Source organism: Dromiciops gliroides, chromosome 4 (genome assembly GCF_019393635.1).
Source record: "Dromiciops gliroides isolate mDroGli1 chromosome 4, mDroGli1.pri, whole genome shotgun sequence".
Taxonomy (NCBI): Eukaryota; Metazoa; Chordata; class Mammalia; order Microbiotheria; family Microbiotheriidae; genus Dromiciops; species Dromiciops gliroides.
The window spans coordinates 38898855-38920957 of record NC_057864.1 but is presented as its reverse complement, the minus strand read 5'-3'; the positions used below and the strand labels follow the sequence as shown (position 1 = coordinate 38920957).

The following is a 22103-nucleotide window of genomic DNA, read 5'->3' as shown; positions in this document are numbered from 1 at the left end:
AACAATTAGAACTGCCCTCAGGTGGAAGGGGTTGCTTTGGGAGGTGGTGACTGATCTCTTTGGAGAGCTCTAAGCAAAGGCTGAATGACCCCTTGGTGCAAGTATTGGTGCAGCTTCTTTTTGGAGTATAGGTTGGACTAGATGGAGACTGGAGTCTTCCAACTCGGCAGTTCTGTGAGTTTGTAATTAAAGAGGCTAATTCTTTCTTCTCTCCCCCCCTCCCCCCAAACACAACCAAACCCAAAGTTAGAGATAATGGTACAAATGGTGAAAATAAATAGCAACATGACATTTAAAGCATCAGAGAAAGCAGCAGATAGCAGCATAAATGGAGTTACACAAAACTGATAGGATAGTGAGAAGAACCATCCTATTCATAGAACTAAAGAAAGGACAATTCAGGATAAAGAAACTGATTTGGAAAATGGATTAAGAAGATAAGACATTAGAGTAATTAGGATCCCAGGAGGTAATAGAAAAAACCCAACACTTTCACTATTCTCTACTTTAAAAGAAATAAGTAAAAATTTCATAGAATTTGTGTGATAGATCAGAGAATTCTAAAATTCAAGTCTCGGTGGCGTATCATTACACATTTCAGTCAGCCAGGAAGCACAAAAAATAGAGCATTGGACACAGAGTCAGGAAGACCCGAGTTCAAATCCTACCTTGGACACATACTAGCTGTGTGGCCTTGGGCAACTTACCTCCTTCAGCCTCAGGTTACTCATCTGTCAAAGGAGGATGATAATAGCCCCTGCTGCATGGGGCTGTTGTGAGGATCAGATGACATCAAATCCATCGACTGCTTTGCAAACCTTAAAATATGATGCAAATGCTAGCATTATTTCAAAATGCTGGCAAAAATAAAAGTTTCAAGACTGAAAAATAAATTGCTTCTCAAAAGACTGAGTCTCAGCTCTTCCTCCGGTTAGCTGTGTGGACTTGGGCAAATCTCTGCTTCCACGAGTCCCGATTTTCTCATCTGTAAAAGAAAGACTAGATGATCTGTAAGCCCCTCCTCTTGCTCAAATCCTGCAAATCCTTAAACTCGCATGGAGTTTAAACGTTTATGAAGCTTCGGTTAAGCCATTGAACACACCTGGAATTTCAGAACAGCTTCCTCACATGCTTACGCCAGCGATTCACCTCTGCCTCCACCCTTGCGGGCTCTTCCTTCACACCATCCAGGTAGCTTTTCTTTTTCTGCTCCTGCATCTCTTGATTCCTTTTTTGCAGTTTCTCCAGCTGCCTCGCATTGGCCTCTGCATCTTGAGCCTTCATCTGCGCAGCTGCAGAGGATGAAAAATCAGGGACGCTTATGTCACAGAGCAGGACCCCTTGTTCCCCAGCCCATGTTTATCCCCACTTGTTATCGTGTCTGTTTCACACAACAGACTTCTTGAAGGCTTCAATTGTCATTCCTCACCAAGGTCACCAGTGTATATGTATTCAGAGATGGACAAAGTTCTGGAACCAGGAAGAGAAACTACTTTATTTTAAATGAAAATGCTGTAGGCTTCCCAGACTATCTCATGTCTCATTTACATGTTCCTCACCAACAATCTCCTTTTCTTTTGCTGTAAGCGCTTGGTCTGTCTGCTCACTTGTTTCAACTACATCTTCCTTGGACTTCAGGTCTTCTTGCTGAGTCTCCTCAGCCTGGTAGTGGGAAGACAGTGAATTAGACAAAGGAAATAATGCTGTTGGGGTGAAGTTAAAGGTTGGCTGTTTACTCGACACTGGCCTGGACAATGGGCCTTTCCATTTGACGTTATTCACCTTGGCTTGGAAATGGCTCCTAAAGTTCCCCCTTTGCCTCTAATGTTAATTAATTACTAATACAAGGATTTACCTGTATCCCCTTCCCAGGCTGCTCGTTGTACTTCTCTATAAGCTCTTGCTTCTTCTGCAGAAAGAGACCATAGCGCCCTGGTTTACAGAAGGCTCCCTGCTGCACTGCTTCCTCCAGAGGCCTGAAAATATCCTGAAGCAAAGCTCTGCACTGCTGCACTGCTGCATTGGCTCCTTCAGGTTCTGGTTACAAAAGGCGTCTCACTGGGCTTCTAGCTGGCCCTTTAGAGCAATATAAAGGAGATGAGGTGTAAAGGGTACAGTTCGGAGTGTATCAGGAGCTTATCAGAATTTCTAGCAATGCATCCTCCTCCCACCTATGTATGTTCAGAGGCATTCCCAGAGGGATCATACCAGACTTGTTTTTATAGGATCTTCTGATAAATCTGTCCTAAGAGATGATGGGAAGAGGGCATATCAGTCTGGGCAATATGTAATTTTCTAAAGCCCTTTTCCTTTATTACCTTTGCATTAGACTACAATCTTAATCCTTAAAACTTTTTCATGTGTAACCTTCAATTTCTCAAAATTAATAACAAAGGTATTATAATATCATAATCTACTGGCATCTTTTAGAAAACAGTTGCCATGTGAATCCTTTACTTAAAGAAGGTTGCAAATGGACTTTCAGGGTCACATGACTGACTGAAGACCATGACCTTAGACCCTATTAAGCTATTGCTTACTCAGAGCTTTTTTTTTTTTCTTTCTTTCTGGGTCTACTCTCCTTTCCATGAAATAAATGAAAAAGCCAAAGTACCGCCATTTCCTTCTGGAATTTCTGGTCCACATCCTTGAAAGAATCCTTAATGAAGACTTCAATGGCATCCCTCTCACAGGTGGCATGTATGTCCAATAACTCCCGAAGGGTTTCTGTGGGGAACTGGACCCGTTGTTTCATCATCTCTTCATAGTGTGTAAGGGCCCTTTGAATTGCCGCTGAGTTCTCTATCTGAGCCAGTGCCAGGACTGTGTTCTCCATACAGGGCACATCTCTACTGGTGATGGCCTCGACCTAGGTCAGTACCAGGTTCTCTAGACCTAGAGTGAAAACAAAAATGGAAGAGGTCAGAACCATTAGGGGAATAGTCAGAGCCTATCATGCTAAATAATGGGCATGTGCAATTCACTTTTCCTTGTATCTTATTGTACTACTGGGAAAGTCTTGGACATAGAATATTGAAGGTTTTCAAATGAGCTCTTTTCAACTCTAACTTTTTATGATTCTGTGAACCTTTCAGGAATCTTTTTGATATGGGAGAAAGAAGTGTCCCAAATGGTAATAATGAGAAACAATGCATAGGAACCTGTAAAATTCTTTTGGAAATTAATGATGATGATATTAATAATAACTAATAGCATCTATTTAGTGTTCAAAGTTTGCAAAGCACTCTACATATTATTTCATTTAATCTTGAAAACAATCTGCTGAGGTAGGTACTATTATTACCCTCATTTTACATGAGAAAGCAGTCTAGGAGAATTTATGTGACTTGCTTCGGATGACCCAGCTAATAATTGTCTAAGGCAGAATTTGAACTCAGGTTATTCTGACTCCGAGTCCAGTGCTTATATCCACTATGCCACCTAGATACCCAATCTTTGGTAAATGTGACACATGTGATTGGTCTGATACCAGCAGATTATGTTGGGTATAAGTGACTTCCTTCAGCATGCTTCTCTTTTACCATCCCCCTCTTCTTATCCTTTAAGGACAAATAAAAATAGTAAGGAGAAAGGACTTATGGGGCCCATTCACTGTGACACCTCCCTGGACAGTTCTGACTTTGGAACATTGGAAGATATAGGAGAAGAAGCTTTCAGTTTGTTCAACAAAGTCAGCCTCTAGTTTGCTGTCGTGAAGTTTCCCAAGCTGGGCAAGCTTCTTCCCATGAGTGAGTGGATCAGAGATAAAGCACTTCTTCTAGGGAAAGAATTGGTGGATACACTGCCGGGGTGGATTGAACATGTGGACCTCATCGCTGGTACCTGAGGGAAGGGAAGAGAAGGGGAAGGGAGGGAAGGGAAGGAGGATTCATCTGTTACCCCATTAAAGTTGAACTTCAAGAAGTTCTCTGATATTTTGTCCCTTTTTAATCCTTTCACTCAGCCTGTTAATAATACCTCATGTAGGAAAAGTTATGGATGACCAAACATAAAGACAGACTAAAGAGAAAGAATTTATTCTAGGGCTGCATAGTCATGTAGATCCCAGCCAAGTTCTGGGTGACATACCCTTGTCCAAATAGCCAAGGACCTTAACTAGATACATTTAAAATCAGAACAGAAAATCACGATTCTAAAGAAGGCACCCCTGCCCTCTAGTCCCCAAACATTACCCAACCTTCAGTTTCTGAGACCTTCTTTGAGTTTTAGCTCCTTCTCCAGGTACTCGTCAGAGGTGATGGGCTGCTCATTGATTTTGAGCTCTAAGGTGAAATCGCACACAGTCCACACAAAGTCTAGAAAGAAATTTGCAAAGTTAGCTGAGTTTTCCACCTCTGCTGCACTGGGGGAAGATTTGGCTCTGATTTGCTTTGTCAACTCTGTCACATAGCTGGATCGTGAATGAAGGAAAAATAGTAAGAAAAAAGAAGACCACCAACTTCTTCAGTTCATGAGAACACCAATTATTTCATTTCCCCCAAATAATTTCCCACTTGGCCCTATGCAACATATTCCACATGTCAGTTTTTTTCCCTTGGCTCTCAAGTGATCTGCCCAGGTATAATTTTAGAGAGTTGCTCACAAAATAGCTTCCTCATGTCCCTGGTAATGTCATCATTTGGCTCTTGTTGTTTCCAACAGGGACTTCATTTCCCCTACAAGCATTCAGGCTGGCAGGCATTATTTATTCCAACAATAAATGCAAAGGACCCATACCTGAGGCCCAAACAGTCAAGAAAGCTGGCCTGGCCTGGCTGATGCCCTCCCTTCCATCCCTTTGGGTGAAGATCATAGGGTTACCAGAGAGTTGACTTCTGACTTTGTCCTTTGTGGTTGAGGGATGATAGTGATACAAGCAGCTCTCTCCTCCTAATGGGCCCACTTTGTTCATTGTGAAGAACTTAGTCATAGGGGGATCAACATAATCACCCCAGGCCTTACATACTTTATGTTACTTAAGCTACTAGGAAGGGGGGCGAGTTCCAGGTCCCCTTTTTGGTGCCTATGATTGTCTACTGTGCCAGTCTTTTTAGGCAGCTAGGGTGCAGGTGGATAGAGCATCTAGACCTGGAGTCAGGAAGACCTGAGTGCAAATCCTGCCTCAGATACTTAGTAGCTGTGTGACTCTGGGCAAGTCACTTAACCTCTGCCTCAGTTTCCTCAATTACAAAATGAAGATACTAATAGCACCCACCTTCCAGAGCTGTTGTGAAGATTAAAAGAGTAAATATTTGTAAAGTGCTTATTTAGTACAAATGCTTGTCCCAGAATAGGCACTTAATAGATGCTTGTTCCCTTCCTTTCCCCTTCTGTAATACTTGCATGACAAGGTCCATGAGTTGGCTCCTTACTGTCATGAGGTTGTGCCTCCTTATCACTTCTCACATGGTTTCTGAATTTCCCAGTTTGAGTAGGAGTGAGATCTGGGCTTCTATGACCACTCGGGGTTCCTACGTCACTCAGGCTCCTCTCTGGAGGGGCTTTGTGGGTGCCCAAGTCTCTTTCCAAGCCTCAGAGCCTATGCAGTTCTGCCACCCTTTCAGTGTCTTCCCTTCTCTATCTCCTTTAAAGGTTAAGTTCAGAGGCCACGATGATTCCTTAGGTGTTAACTTTTTGTTTCATGAACTTTGTTCCAAATCTCGTTCCATGAACAAGAGCCTCCATCTCCAGCTTCAGGCATTTTCTCTGGCTGTTCCCCATGTCTGGAATGCTCTCCCTCCTTGCCCCACTTACTGAATTTACTAGATTCCTGTAAGTCAGGAAGCCTTTCTAACCCTTTTAATTCTAGTGCTTCCTGTTTAATAAGTATTTCCTATTTCTCCAGAATATCGTTTATTTGTATGTATTTGTTTTTTGTCTTCCTGCCTTCCTCCAGTAGATTGTGAGATGCTTTAGGGCTGGGGCTGTTGTAAAATGGATTATTTTAAAAATTGTAAATAATATTTTATTTTTTCCAATTATATATAAAGATATTTTTCAACATTCATTTTTTAAAAAATTATTTTATTTTATTTTTTTGTGTGGGGCAATGGGGGTTAAGTGACTTGCCCAGGGTCACAAAGTTAGTAAGTGTCAAGTGTCTGAGGCCATATTCGAACTCAGATCCTCCTGAATCCAGGGCCGGTGCTTTATCCATTGCGCCACCTAGCTGCCCCAACGTTTATTTTTTATAAGCTTTCGAGTTCAAAATTTTTCTCCCCCCTCCCCAAGACTGCAAGAATCTGATATAGGTTATACATGTACAATCATATTAAGCATATTTTCACTCTAGTCATCTGGTCCAAACCTCTTATTTGATCAGTGAGGAAACAGAACAAAAGGGAAAAACCAGGAAAAAAATCCCAAACAACAACAACAACAAAGTGAAAATAGTATGCTTTGATCTGTTTTCATACTCCTTAGTTCTTTTTTCTGGCTGTGGAGAGCATTTCCCATCATGAGTCTTTTGGAATTGTCTTGGATCATTTTATTGCTGAGAAGATCTAAGTTTATCATAGTTGATCATTACACAATATTGTTGTTACTGTGTACAATGTTCTCCTGGTTCTGCTCACTTCACTCAGCATCAGTTCATGTAATTCTTTCCAGGTATTTTTTCCTGAAATTTGCCTGCTCATCATTTCTTATACCACAGTACTATTCCATTACATTCGTGTACCACAATTTGTTCAGCTATTCCCTAATTGATGGATATTCCCTCAATTTCTAATTCTCTGCCACCACAAAAAGAGCTGCTATATTTTTGCAATATGAGCCCTTTTCCCTTTTCTTTTATCTCTTTGAGTTACAGACCTAGTAGCACTATTGCTAGATCAGAGGGTATGCACATTTCAATTGTCCTCTGGGCATAGGTCCAAATTGCTCTCCAGAATGGTTGGATCAGTTCACAATTCCACTCACTAACAGTGCATTAGGTGTGTAACATTAATCATTTATTGGAACAGAACAATATATACCCTTAGGATTATTGATCTAGAGTTGGAAGGGACCTTAAAGGTCATCTGATTCAACCCTCTTATTTGATCAGTGAGGAAATGGAAGCCCAGAGAAAGGAAATGTTTTGTCCTAAGTCACATAGACGATAAGTGGAAGGACTGGAATTTGAAGCCAAGTTCTCTGATTTCAGATCCAACATTCTTGCAATTCTATTATGCTCTTTCTCAATAGTGGAAAGTCAGAAGCTAGGAGATTATATCTAGTATAATCGATGTTTTATGTCTTGTTTTAAAATTATCCCTAGATAGATGAGAATTAGGTCCACAGTCCAAACTCCACAACTGAGGATAGTTTCTTGTACCTCAGAGATCAGCAGAAACACCCATGTTAATTTATCCATACCTTGATACCTATAGGCATCTGAAATTCAACATGCCCCAAACAGGTTTATTCTTTCCCCCAAACCTCCCCCTCTTCTGAATGTTCCTGCTTCTTGTTGTGTTTTTTTTTTCCTCAACAAACATTTATTTTATTTTTCATTTACATGTAAGGGTAGTTTTCAACATTTATTTTCATAAGATTTAGAGTTCCAAATTTTTCTCCCTCCCTCCCTCCCTTTCCTCCCCCCTCCACAAGATGGCAATCAGGTTATATATGTACAATCCACAAATGTTCTTTTTATCAGTTCTTTCTATAGCAGCGCATAGTATGCTTCCTCATTAGTTCCTTGGGATTGTCCTGGATCATTGTACTGCTGAGAGTAGCTAAGTCATTCACAATTACTCACTGAACAATACTGCTCTCACTATGCACAATGTCCTCCCAGCTCTGCTCACTTTACTATACATCTATGTTCATTAGTCTTTTAAGGTTTTTTGGGGATCATCCTGTTTGTCATTTCTTATAGCACAAGCCCATTCCACTACAATCATATAACACAGCTTTTTCCATCATTCCTCAATTGATGGACATTCCCTTGATTCTCAATTCTTAGCCTCCACCAAGAGTTGCTATAAATATTTTTTGTACAATTTTCCCCCTTTCTCTTTTTCATGATTACTATTGTTAACTGTTTCTCTTCCATCCTATTCCCTTCCCCATGATATTTATTCTATTATCCATCTTCTTTCATCCTGTCACTCTTCAAAAGGGATTTGCTTCTTTCTGTCCCCTCCCCCACTCTGCCCTTCCTTCTTTTGCCCCTCTCTCTTTATCCCTTTCCCCTCCTATTTTCCTGCAGGGTTAGAGAGATTACTCCACCCAATTGAGTGTGTACATTATTCCCTCCTTGAGCTAATTCTAATGAGATTGAGGTCTTTGAGCCAATTTTGATGAGTGTTAGGCTCATTTACTGCCCAGATTAAATAGATTACCCAGTTGAGTGTGTCTATTATTCCCTCCTTGAGGCAGCTCTGATGAGTTTAAGATCTTTGAGCCTTTTCTGATGAGTGTAAAATTCATTTATTGCCCTGCTCCTCTCCCATCTCTTCACCCACTCCATAAGCCTTTTCCTGTTACTTTCATGTAGGATTTCACTTCTGCCCTTCCCCCTCCCCCAATGAATTCCCTTCACCCCTCAATTTAACTCTAAAGATGTTATCATCTAGCTAAGTGACACAGTGGACAAATCATCACCCTTGGACTCAGGGGGATCCCAGCCAAAACCTGGACTCAGACACAAGACAGTTGCCCACTGTATGACCTGAGGTATGTCCCCCAGCTCCAATTTTTTTTTTTATGGTTCTTTAGGGTCTTATATTTGAAAGTCAAATTTGCCATTCAGTTTAGGTCTTTTCATCACAAATATCTGAAAGTCTTCTTTTTCATTAAAGTCCCACTTTTTCTGCTGAAAGATAATGCTGAGTTTTGCTGGGTAGGTGATTCTTGGTTGTAATCCCACTTCCTTTGCCCTTTGGAATATCATATTCCATGCCCTCTGGTCCTTTAATGTAGAAGCTGCTAGATCTTGTGCTATCCTGACTGGGGCTCCACAGTGCTTGAATTCTTTCTTTTTGGCAGCTTGCAATATTTTCTCCTTGACCTGAGAGCTCTGGAATTTGGCTATAATATTCCTAGGAGTTTTCTTTTTGAGATCTCTTTTTGGAGGTGATCAGTGGATTCTTTCAATTTCTATTTTAGCTTCTTCTTCTAGAATTTCAGGGCAATTTTCCCTGAAAATATCTTGGAAGATGCTGTCTAAACTCTTTCCTTGATCATGGTTTTCAGGTAGACCAATAATTTTCAAATTATCTCTCCTGGACCTATTTTCCAGGTCGGCAGTTTTTCCCAGAAGATATTTCACATTGCCCTCTATTTTTTTATTCATTTGGATTTGCTTTATTGTGTCTTGGTTTCTCATAAAGTCACTGGCTTCCATTTGTTCAATCCTAATTCTTAGGCAATTATTTTCATCAGAGAGCTTTTGTACCTCCTTTTCCATTTGACTTTTCAAGCTGTTGACTTTTTTCTCATATCTTTCCTGCATCACCCTCATTTCTCTTTCCATTTTTTCCTCTACCTCTCTAATTTTATCTTCAAAGTCCTTTTTGAGCACCTCTATGGCCTGAGACCAATTCATATTTTTCTTGGAAGCTTTAGATATAGGGGCCCTGATGTTGACATCTTCCTCTGAGGTCTTCTTTGTTACTGAAGAAACTTTCTATGGTCTTCACCTTTCTCTGTTGGCTCATCTTGCCTTTCTTTTACTAGACTTTTAGCTCCTTAAAGTGGGGCACTATTTCCAGGCTGCAGTATCCCAAGCTTAAGAAGGCCCAGGTGGTATGATTTAAGGAGAATCAGGTTCTTCCCTCACCCGGCCTGTTTCCTGGTCCTAGATGACCCCAGACCAACTTGCCAATCAACCAGCTTTGTGTGTTGTGGTTGTTAGCTCTGACGAGCCTGTGCCCCTCCCCCACCTGGGCCACTTCTACTCGAGCCTACCTCCTGGTTCTCAGCAGGGGTGTAAAATGCAAGTTCTGCCTCAGCACCAGCATAGACCCCTGTAGTCTCTCCCCTGCCCAGGGCTCAGCCCATTCACCAGACTGTGAGCTTAGTTCTAGATGACACTGGTGCTTCAGCTGATTCAGAGGCTCTGGGGGTCTCCTTCTCTGGTGAGGACTTCCTGAGACTGGATCTGTGTCAGGGTGACTGTGGGGTTGGGCTCAGCACAGCAGCTCCCTCCTTCCGACCTTCCAAGCCGTTCTTGGTTAGAAGATGATTTCAGCACATTCTTCTGTGAGTTTTGCTGCTCCGGGCATTTTCCTATAACCTTATTTGGATGTTTTTTGAAGCAATTGTGTCATGAGTTCGGGAACTCACTGCCTTTCTTCAGCCATCTTGGCTCCACCCCCAATGTTCCTACTTCTGTTGAGGATTGTAGTTATTGGGATTTTTGACCTCAGAGTTCTCACTCTTCCTCTCCCTACATTTCCAACTAATTGCCAAGTCTTGTTGAGTCTAACTCCAGCATGCTACTCACATCTGTTTCATTCTATCTACTCATGCAGCTACCACCCCAGTTTAGGTCCTCAGTACCTCTAGCTTTGGCTGTTGTGAAAGCATCCTTCCTGCTTCAAATCCTTTGTGTTTCATCTCTCACACAATTGCCAGTGTGATTTTCCTAAAGTGCAGGTCTGACTAATAATTTCCCTACTCAGTAAACTCCAGTAGTTCCCTATTGCCTCTAGCATCAATATAAGCTACTTTGTTTGGTTTTTAAAGCCTTTCACAACCTGGCCCCAATTTAGCTTTCCAACCTCATTGTATATCATTCCCCTTCCTACCCTTTATGGTCTAGACAAACTGGTCTTTTTGCTATTTGTTACATATAACACTCAATCTCCCATCGCCATGGCTTCCCTCCATGTCTGGAATGTACTACCTCTTTTCCTTTACATCATAGAATCTCCTTTCTCCAGGACTCAGGTCAATCTTCACTTTCTAAATGAAGCTTCTCCTGATTTCTCCAGCTGCTACTGCCCTCCTTCAGCCTTGCTTGTAATCTTGGATATTCTTATATATGTCCCTGTTATCTCCCTTGATCAATTGTAGGATCCTTGAGGACAGAGACTTTTTAATTTTTGACTTTGAATCCCCAGCAATTGTTGAATTGTTGAATCGTTTTATTCATTCAAGAAACAATTCGTGATCACCTGTTTTGTGCCTGACATTATTCTGGGTACTTCACGGGATACTGTGATAAATAGAACATGATTCCATTCCTCAAAGGTCTTCCCCTTTCTTAGGAGAGATGAGACAAGTACCGCCAAATGACTTAGAAAAGTCCCAAGAGAGGTATGAAACCCACATGATCTTAGAGGGTAGAAATCTGGCAGTGGTGATCAGGAAATTTTTTGTGGAGAAGGTGGAATTTCAGCAGGTAGGATTTTGCCTGATGGAGATTGGGGTGAGAGCATAAAAAATAGATGAGGAAAGACAGAGACAGGAAATGATTTGAACAATTCAAAAAGGTTGCAAGGGTAGGTGGGAGCTTGAATGTATTAATAGCCAGGATCGGGTTTAGGGTAAGTTAGTGCCATGAGGGGACCAGGAAGGACAAATCCTAGCCAGATCTAGAAGTTACACCTGCACCATTGCTTGTGATGCCTACACCCTACCTGTGGGACAGATGGGGTGAGAATGAGGGTGGAGCATAAATATTTGAGTTCTATGTTATTTCTTTCTTTCTTTTTTTTCAGGGCAATGAGGGTTAAGTGACTTGCCCAGGGTCACACAGCTAGTAAGTGTCAAGTGTCTGAGGTCGGATTTGAACTCAGGTCCTCCTGAATCCAGGGCCGGTGCTTTATCCACTGCGCCACCTAGCTGCCCCTCTATGTTATTTCTTGAGGTTTTCTATATTGTGCAGTATTCCTGCACAATTCCTCACAGATTAAAATTGAATTATTCTGTATCTGGTTTTCTCTGTCTCATTATAGCAGAAGTTCTTCACCTTTTTATATTGTAGACTCCTTTGGCACTTAGGTGAAGCCTTGGAATCCCTTCTCAGAATAATATTTTGAAAGGCATAAAATAAAATACATAGGATTAGAAAGGAAACTAATTTATTGAAATATAGTTATCAATGTTTTTAAAGTTGAGTAATTCCTATTTAAAACCCCTCCTTTAGGGGGGCAGCTAGATGGCGCAGTGGTTAAAGCACCGGCCCTGAATTCAGGAGTACCCGAGTTCAAATCCGGCCTCAGACACTTGACACTTACTAGCTGTGTGACTCTGGGCAAGTCACTTAACCCCCATTGCCTGCAAAAAACCAAAAAAAAACCCCAACCCTCCTTTATAGCATACTTTAGCTATTCTGTATCTACTCTAATTTCTTTTTTTTTCTGAGGTTAACAGTGGCAGAGGGTTGTGGAAGACAACTCTGCTGTTTGAATGATCCTCCATAGAGGCAGCTGGTGGTGCCTAGAGCCAGGAAGACCTGAGTTCAAATCTAGATTCTAGTTGTGTGACTCTGGGCAAATCAATTAATCTATGTTTGCCTCAGTTTCTTCAACTGCAAAATGGCATAATAATAACGTCTCCCTCCCAGGGGTGTGGTGAGGAGCAAAAGAAATAGTGATTGTAAAGTGATTGGTCCTGTAGAAATACTCATTTCCCTTCCTTCAACCCTTTTCTTTTAGAGTTAGTCTCTTTCCCTTTAAGACAACTCTAATGGTGAGAACATTTTTTCTTATAGGGGATAATCTTTTTCTCTACAGCTTCCACTCACTGCTCCTAGTTCTTGCCCTCTGGGGTCAGAGGCTAGATGGCTATTTGTTGGTTGTGTTGTAGTAGGGATTCTTTTTCAGATGCAGATTAAACTAGATGCTGCCAATGTTCCTTCCAATTCTAAAACTTTCTGATTCTGGGATATTTTAGAGGATATTTATTTTTTGGTTATGAGTGGGGACAAGATGGCCTTCGGATGGTCTCCTGATGTCATATAAAAGGAGTTTTCTAGGGAACAACTGAGGCAGAGGTGCCAGTGAGGAGGGAAGGTGTGCTTTGTTCCCCCATAAGACTGAGGGGAAAAGGAAAGCTCAGAATGAAGCCTCTGTTTTCAAATCCTGCTTCAGACACTTTTGCTTTGTGACGCTGGGAAGCTAGATGGCTCAGTGGATAGAACACTGGCCCTGAAGTCAGGAGGACTTGAGTTCAAATAACTCCTCAGACAGTTAGTAGCTGTGTGACCCTGGACAGGTTACTTAACCCCAATTGCTTTACACATCTGGGGCCATTTCTAGTTGTCTTGATCTATATCTTCCCACTGGATGCAGATGGCTCTGGAGGAGAGAGTGAGGCTGGTGACTTTGCACAGCCCTCTCTCACTTAAATCCAATTCAGTGCAAGTCATGACATCACCCCGATGCCATAGTCCTCTTTGAGAATGAAGGACAAACAAGACCAGCTGTGTGACCCTGAGCAAGACACACCACCTTTCTCTGACTCCCTTCCCTCATCTGTAAAATGGGGATAAAAAATAGTGTTACCTACCTCCCAGGGTTGTTGTGAGAGTCAAATGAGATAACATGGTAAGTGCTTTACAAACTTTGAAGTATCTATATGGCTGCAGAAATAAATGCTAGTTTATTGTTGTCGAGACCAGCACCAGCAGCACCACCAATACCTCTAAAATACTGACCCCATGTGAATGGATGATAATATTCAGCATGTGTAGGAGGGTCGTGTCATAGCCTTTTCAAACACACTTGCCTGATTTTCGCCCTGCCAGCTTGTTCATCAGGTAGGATTTGCCAGTGCGGTAGGGGCCCACAACAGCCACCACTACCACAGGTTGGGCAATTGTAGCAAGAACTTGCATTGCTTCTGGCTTCACTGTCAGTTGTCCATTACCATTCTCAATTAGGCAGACTGGAGCTGGCAAGACCAGTGGCCATACTGAAGATGGTGTGTTATCTGAATAAATATCTTCTTTTGGAGGCCAGTGGAGCACCTAGAGTCTAAGTGACCTGCCCAACATCATATCATGTCATTAGTGTGTGTCGAAGAAAGTCTTCAATCCGGGCCTTCCTGACTTGAAGGTTGGCTCTCTATTTACAACCACCTCCTGCCTCTGCAGGCACAGAAAACAATATATATTCTGTGACTAAGGTGGTCTTGTAAAAAGCATTTGTGTAGGAGTGCTGAACTCTATTTTGTTACATTAAGCTTGAAAATGGCTTTGGGGAACAATTTTAGGTTAATCAATAGGTTACTACTTCCAAGTACATGCAGGGATGACTCTACTGAAGCACAGTCTCTTTGGACTGCTCTCACTCATTAGCACTAGATTGGACTTTAAAGTGCCTTTGGTGTTTGTTCATAAACTTAGTTTGTGTGCACTTGAAAGATGGCCATATCTTATGGATTTTTAAAAGGATAGAAATATAGCAGGATGATTAATAAACCAATCATTCACTGACTTCTGTCCCATGCGGGAGAAGTCTACTCTAATGCCCTAGTCTTGACCTCATCCTGCTACTAATAAAGAACAAAAGGTCTCATTTACCTGCTGGTAAATTGGGTAAATTCAGAGCACCCTCTGGGGTTAATCAGTCTTTAAAGAGTGAAAATAATTGAGCCCCCCAATTATTAAATACTCTCCACCATCCTGAACTGAGCCCCAAATAATTCCTCCTGACCATTTTCTCCTTGCTTCAACTTTATAAAGAGCCCCTTTGCTCTTTTCTATATCAAAATGGCGCCATGTGTAAAATGAAAAGAGAAAGAGAAAGTAAAGGAGGTGATAAAAATAAGGAGGCAAGGAAAATACTGGGAGAGGAGGTGAAATAAAGGGGGTGGTGGGTGGAGGAGGGCTTAATATTTCCAGATAGATGACTTAGAGAAAGCAGTTTATTGAATTTTTTTGAATAAGGATTAAAAAGATAGGACTTTGATTTAGAATGGGAAAAGTCTCCTATTCAAAAGGGACAAAAAGTTATCCATAATTTTTTGACATGTTTCTCCAGGACAGATATGCCCCTAAAGATATAAATCCAGGAAAACTCACCTGGGGTTTGCAGCCAGCTTGTCCAGCTTTGAGAGCTCTAGGAATGAGGAATGATCTTCAAGACATAGCCCTGCAAGGAGCTGAGACAAGGGCTCATCTTGTAGCCATCCATATATGGGCATGAACTCAGTAGGACCAATATTATATAGAAACTGTGTGAAGTCTGAGGCCATCCTTCAAAGATCAAGGAGGTATAGAGGAGATTGTGGCCCTGAAATATTGGAGATAAGTGGGAAATGTTTGTATTTCTGTTTCTGCCATGTCTCTGATGTAAATAATTCTCTGTCAAAGCCAATTTTTAAAATGGATCAGATGGAATTGAAATGCTAGTCAGTGGTAGCTAGCAGTGGAGGGACCACATCAGAATGACTCAGGGCACCCCTAGAATCCTGGCCTCGTACTGGGAGGGGGAGGCTACATTTTTTAAGAAAGGTTTTTTTTTAAAGAGGGGAAAAATCAGTCTCACAAAACTGATGAATAGAAGGACCCTGTATGACATCATGTGAAACGTTCTACACATATCTAGTCTCTCTCCTCCCCCCTCCCCCTGCCTTCTCCAGGGCCAAGCTTGGCTCTCATCCACCTTCTCCTTCCTTCTAACCCCAGGCTCTGAAAGAAGGAGAAGAGACTCTATGTAGAAGATAAGAAATCTGCGTTGGGAGAGAAAATACAGGAAAATCGTTACTGGTTCTTGCTCACTTCAAAGTGTTTGCTCTCGTGTTCCCAGTGATCTGGTCTTCCCTTGGTTATCCTTCCTTCATTACTTTACTCTTTTCACTGCTCAGTCAGCTCTGACATTCCTGCTTCTGCTCCTAAGGCCTGGGGCTTTCCAGGCTTCCATAAGAGATCTGATGATTAAAAAAAAAATACAAGCAAAATCCCCAGCTATGAATAGGAACTAAACAACTTTGTCAAGGAAGTAGGGCAAACCAAAAGTAAAGGGAAGTTCTTTGCATAAGTCAGTGTCTCAGTAACTCAAGGAAGCCACAAAAGGGATGGTCTAATGGCAGTGCTGACAAAGGGTTGCTGGGGGATAACAGCTGATTCTCAATAATTTGCAGTGTGTGTGTGTGTGTGTGTGAGAGAGAGAGAGAGAGAGAGAGAGAGATGATTACAATCTTCCAGAAGATTCTTGGGACTCTTTCCTATACTGCTTTTGGCATCAGAGAAGGTCGTTTTAGAGAACTTGCAGCTTTTATATTTATAATATGAACCTTTTCTGTCCTGGTTAAATTAGAATTAAATATGTGTCTACCCACCTAACCAGAGGTAGTGACTTAAGTGTAGTGAAAAGAAACAATGCCCTCTGTTTGCAGTTTTTGGAAGCAGTGCCTCATTGATGGTGGCCAGTCAACCTTCTTGATTCTCTGCTCTTTGAGAAACCTTCAAGATCTGTCACTCCTTAATACAATGCTAGAATGCTATAGTAGAGAACACTTCAAGGTAGCTTCCATAACCATAGTGGCATCCATTTGACACTAGAAGAGACCTTAGAGGTCATCTACTCCAACTCCCTTCTCCTCCTCCTGCTCCCACCCCCACACTTTACAGATGAGGAAACTGAAGTCTCCTAAAGGTTCAATGACTAACCGAAGGTTATGCAGATAAGAAGTGGCAGAGCTGGGATTTGAACCCAGGTGCTCTATAATTCCAGATCTAGTGTTCTTTCCATTGTTCCTCTGCTGCTCAGCTATAAGAGATTGTGAGATTTTCCTTTTATCATTGCTTCCTGTGTTTTGTTATTTTATGCTTTTTATTTTTCAGGGTTTCTTTTGTGGCCTGCAACTTTTCTGAAGCTATTGTCTCAATTAGTATTTTAGCAGATATTCTTGCCTTTTCATACCATTAGATTATTAGCAAATGCAGATAGTTGTATCTCCCTTTTGCCTATGTTTGTGTCTTTCATTTTGTCATTTTTTTCCTTTTTTTTGTGGGGCAATGAGGGTTAAGTGACTTGCTCAGGGTCACACAGCTAGTAAGTGTCAAGTGTCTGAGGCTGGATTTGAACTCAGGTCCTCCTGAATCCAGGGCTGGGGCTTTATCTACTGTGCCACCTAGCTGCCCCCTTTCATTTTTTCTTACTGCTGTCGTTATTTCCAGAACTCTAAAATAAAATAAATGTTTTTCCCTTTGGTAGTTCCTTTATAGCTAGCTAGTTCCGTTTCTTTTTCTGAGATTGAGTTAATTGAGATCTCTTTTTCTTCTTCTGATGGTTTGGTTATTTTATATTTTTGAAGGCATTCTATTTCTTTTGCGGTCTTAGGTTTGGGAGCATATAACTGTACATAATATTTTCTGTTTATTCTTTTTATTTCTTCTTGTTTTCTTGTGACTTTGCCTTGCTTTTTACTAATTTATTTATTTGGCTTCCCAATCTCTTATTTTTCATCAGATTAGCTAAAAGTTTATCGATTTTATTTGTCTTTTTAAAGAACCAGCTTTTATTTTTCTTTATCACAAATGTTTTTTCTAATTTATTTGTTTCTTCTATGATTTTAAAATACATCCACTATTGTTTTTATAGTTGGTTTGTTTATTTGTTGGCTTTTCAGTTTTTAAAATGCAGGTTCAATCCACTAATAATTTATTTTTATTTTTTAATGTATAATTATGGGGAAATGATTTTCCCCCTAAGGAATGTACTGATTGTATCCTCAAAGTGTTAGTAAGTTGTTTCATCATTATCACTTTATTTCACATAATTCTTGTTTCTGATTTCCTCCAGTATCTTTGGTAAGAACCCCAAACAGGGTCATGAAGAGTCAGATGACTGAAAAACAACTGAACAACAAAAAACAATAACAAAATTTTATTTAGCAATTCACTTGGGGTTTTGTCCCACCTGAAGATTGATTTGGATTTTATTGAATTGGGTGAGACTGAGAAACTGACTAAGAACCTACTTAAGATTGATAAAATCTAGACCATGCCTGGACAGCCCTGAGTGGGGTGTTGATCTCAGAGGCTGTGGACTACAACATTAACAGGAGACCACCTTCAACCAATCAGCTTGAAGGACCTCCCCTTTCAGGGAGGGAGACAGGAAGTAGGAAGGTGAGGGTGGCTCCCTGGATTGTTTTCTTTTTGTCTGGAACTTCTGTGTAGTGGCAGAACTTCATGTGGGCTGCTAGGGAAAGGCAAGGTTTTCTCTCTGGTATACCTAATAGAGTTAAGCTAGGGTTTTCCATTCTATAAGAGATCCACTCTTACCCTCTCTCTCTTCACTAACTTCTAATACATTTTAGTAAATACTTAAGGGGCAGCTAGGTGGCACAGTGGATAGAGCACTGGCCCTGGAGTCAGGAGGACCTGAGTTCAAATCCAGCCTCAGACACTTGACAAATTACTAGCTGTGAGACCCTGGGAAAGTCACTTAACCCCAATTGCCTCACCAAATAAATAATAAACAAACAAACAAACAAACAAATACTTAAAAACCTAAACTCTTGCTGAATTTATCAGTAAATCTTAGCTAGTTATCCCCCCCCCCAAATGGGGGGGGCAGGTAAGGACCCACATTAGATTTTAAACATCACGTGAGTCAAGCAGAAACAGGGGAAAAATTTATACAACAGCAGCAATGGAGAGATCAACACATTTGAAATCCTTAAGAACTCAGATCAATGTAGGAATGAACCAGGATTCCAGAGGACTGATTATGAAACATTTAACTGAAAGAGGGGTAATGAACTCAAGGTGTAGAATAAGGAACATATTTTTGGATATACCCAATGTGGGAATTTCTTTTGCATATTAGTTACATCGGTTTAACTTTTCTTTCTTTTCCCAAAACCGTGGTAGGGGGTAGAGAAAGAAAATAATAATGATAATGATAATAATTAGCATTTATAGGACTCCTTAAAGTTAGTAAAGCTTTTTATAAATACTATCTCATTTGATCCATACAACAGTGCTTGGGAGTAAGTGCTATTATTATCCTCACTTGTTAATTGAAAAGAAATGAATTTTTCTTTAAAAAGGATTACAAATTATTCTCTACTTTAAAAACCAGAAAACATGCCAGAAGTTTCTCCCAGCTCTGAATAGTCCTTTGCATCTGGATCAAGTCCAAGCTTTTGTTTCCTGTAAACTTTGAGGTAGAGGGAAACTGAAACTGCTTTGATTTTAGGAAATCAGCCCATTGCTGGGTTGTCTGTGAGAGTGTTTATGTATGTCTCTATGGAAGGCTTTGAACACCAAAGAGAGGATTCTTTTTTTTTTAATCACAAAAGTATTTTTTTTTTAAATTTTCTAGTTACATGTAGAGATAGTTTTCAACATTTGTTTTTTTAAGATTTCTAGTTCCAAATTTTTCTCCCTCCCTCCCTTCCCTCCCCCCTCTCTAAGACAGCAAGCAATCTGATATAGGTTATGTATGTACAATCACATTAAAATATATCTTCATTAGTCATGTTGTGAAAGAAGAATGAGAACAAAAGAGAAAAACCTCAAAAAAGAAAAAGAAAAAAGTAGAAACAGTATGGTTCATTCTGCATCTAGATTCCACAGTTCTTCTTTCTGGATTTGGAAAGCATTTTCCATCATGAGTCCTTTGGAATTATCTTGGACCATTGTATTGCTGAGAAGAGTCAAGTCTATCACAGTTGATCATCACACAGTGTTCTTGATACCGTGTATAGTGTTCTCCTGGTTCTGCTCATCTCACTGTAAGTCCTTCCAGGTTTCTCTGAAATCCACCTGCTCATCCTTACTTACACCACAGTTTTTTCAGCCATTCCCCAATTGATGGGGATCCCCTCAATTTCCCATTCCTTGCCACCACAAAGAGAGCTGCTATAAATATTTTTGTACATGCGGGTCTTTTTTCCTTTTTTATGATCTCTTTGGGATAAAGTCCTAATAGCGGTATTACTGGGTCAAATGGTATGCATAGTTCAAAGAGAGGATCCTGTATGTGATCCTAAAGATGACAGGTAACCTCTGGAGATTAAGGAATAGAGATATGACCCAGGCAGATGTATACTTAGAAAGATCCCTGTGATAGCTGAGTGTAGGATGGACTGGAGTGAGGGGAAACATGAAGCCTGGAGAACAGTCAGATGGGTGTTACCATAGTCCAGGCATGAGGTGAAGAGGGCATACACTAGGGCAGTCGTCATGTCAGGAGAGAAGGCACCTGAGAGATGCTGTAAAGCAGAATCAATAGGACTGGGCGGTTGTTTGGACTTGGGGAGTAAGAGATGGTGAGGAGTTGCGGATGACACCTAGATGAAGAGCCTGGGTGATGGAAGGATGGTGGTACCCTCCGCAATCATAGAAAAGTTAGGCAGAAGGGAGGGCTTTGGAGAACAGACAATGAGCATGGTCCAGGGAAGTCAAACCACCAGGAGTACCTTGACCAATCTGCCCTCGGGAGCCATGTGAACAGCAGTGCCCCTCACACCAGACCTGCTCCCAGGCCAGGCCCCAGGCCCCCAGTGCGAGAGGTGATTGTGGAGAGGGAGCTCAGCTGCCTCATCAGTGGCACAAGTGCTCCCTGCCAAGAGGCAGAGAAGCATAGGACCCCCAGGAGTGGCTACCCCTCTCCATTACTGCCTTTTCACAGTCCTCACAGCCACCATAGGATGGCCTCTCTGCCACCCAACTGGCTCATTATGAAGGCTTCTTTTTTCTTGTTTTCCTCTGCGAGTCTCCCTCCTGATGTTAACCTAGCCTCAGCTGTCCTTCTGGAGGAAAGGTCTGGGCTGGTCCTCTTGCTGCTTTCCTGGGGTGTTGAGTGTTGTGTTATTCCCGGATCTCAGGGACTGGCTGGGGACCTGCAGGCTTCCAGTGCTCCCAAAGTGATCCGATCCTGAGCAAAGTGTCTTCTGCCTGCTTCCCACCCTGTTATCTTTTCCTCCTTCCCCTCTTGAGGTCTTTAACTTCCAGAGCTGTCTGGCCTGGGTTTGGGTGTGTGAAAGAGTAGAATTCTGACAGATTGCAGCCCTTTGAGCCCCCTGGAAAGCTCTGTTGGTTCAAAGTGGCAGAATTATAGGTTCTCATTTGGGCTGGGATTCCTGCCTTGGTTATTCCTCTGCAGGCTGGGCTGGAACCTGGAAGTGAGACCCTGCTCTAACCTTGGAGTCTGAGCCACACCATTGCTGCTGTGGGCTTCTGAACTTCCCATTTGTCCATAAACAGCCCAGTGCCTCCTTTTATTTGGGAACCCCACTCCCATGCACCGTTCCCTTTCTCAGCCCCCATGAATCTGTGACCCAGAACTGAGTGGTAGGTGAGAAAGCTGCCATTGTGTACCCATCCCCATGAGTGTTCCCTGGTGTGGGTCTGGTGGTGCCCACATTTGGGTCCCAAGACCCCTTCTTGGCCTGGGGCACAGTCTTTCCCTGGTGCTGGACTTCCCAAGTCCATAGACCTCCCTGTCTCTCTCTGTATGCTGACCAAGTCTGGACAAATGACTCACTGATTTTTTCTGAATTTCCCCATAAGGATTAGGTCTGGTACATTATCTAGATCTCTTTGGAGGAGTCTGTGAAGGGGGCTCACCTCACTGCTTCCTTACCGCTTCTACCATCTTGGCTGTGCTTCTGACCATGGGATCTTTCAATCTTAACTTGCCCCTAAAATGTTCTGTACATTTTATTTCCTCCACTAGAATGTGAGCTTCATAAGACCAGGGACTGTCTTGGTTTTCTAGTTGCATCCCCAGTGCTTAGCACATAGTAGGCACTTAATAAATGCTTTATTCATTCAAAGACTGCAGCAAGGACAAGAGTGATGAGGCCTGAGAGAAGGCCATCAGATTTATTAAGAGATTATTGTTAATTTGGAGAGAACAGTTTCAGCTGAATGGTGATGCTAGAAGCCAGAATGTTAGAGAGGTAAAAAGAGAGTAAGAGGAAAGGAAGTGGAGGCATTGCTGGTTGAGGCACAGAACCCTGCCTCCATGGTGCTACCTGTGTGTCTGTTGGGCCCCAGGAAGCTTCTGTAGCCTAGAAGAAGCCAGCATTGGCTGGCTCTCAAGGCCCAAGCAGAGCTCCACAGCCTGGAGCCAGGATCTCCACGGCCCTTGGAGGAGGGGAGGGGAAGTGGGGTGTGGGGTTGTGTTTGGTGGGGATACCCTGTGTTTGGGTCCTTGGCTGGTGCAGCCTCCTTGTTGGCAGCAAAATGGGCCATGGGAGAA

At 41.9% G+C, this 22103-nt stretch overlaps 1 pseudogene; it reads right to left on the bottom strand.

Annotated features, from left to right (window-relative positions):
* Window positions 1–713: 713 nt before the first annotated feature.
* Window positions 714–21494, bottom strand: LOC122754576 (annotated as a pseudogene).
* Between the last annotated feature and the right edge of the window lie 609 nt (window positions 21495–22103).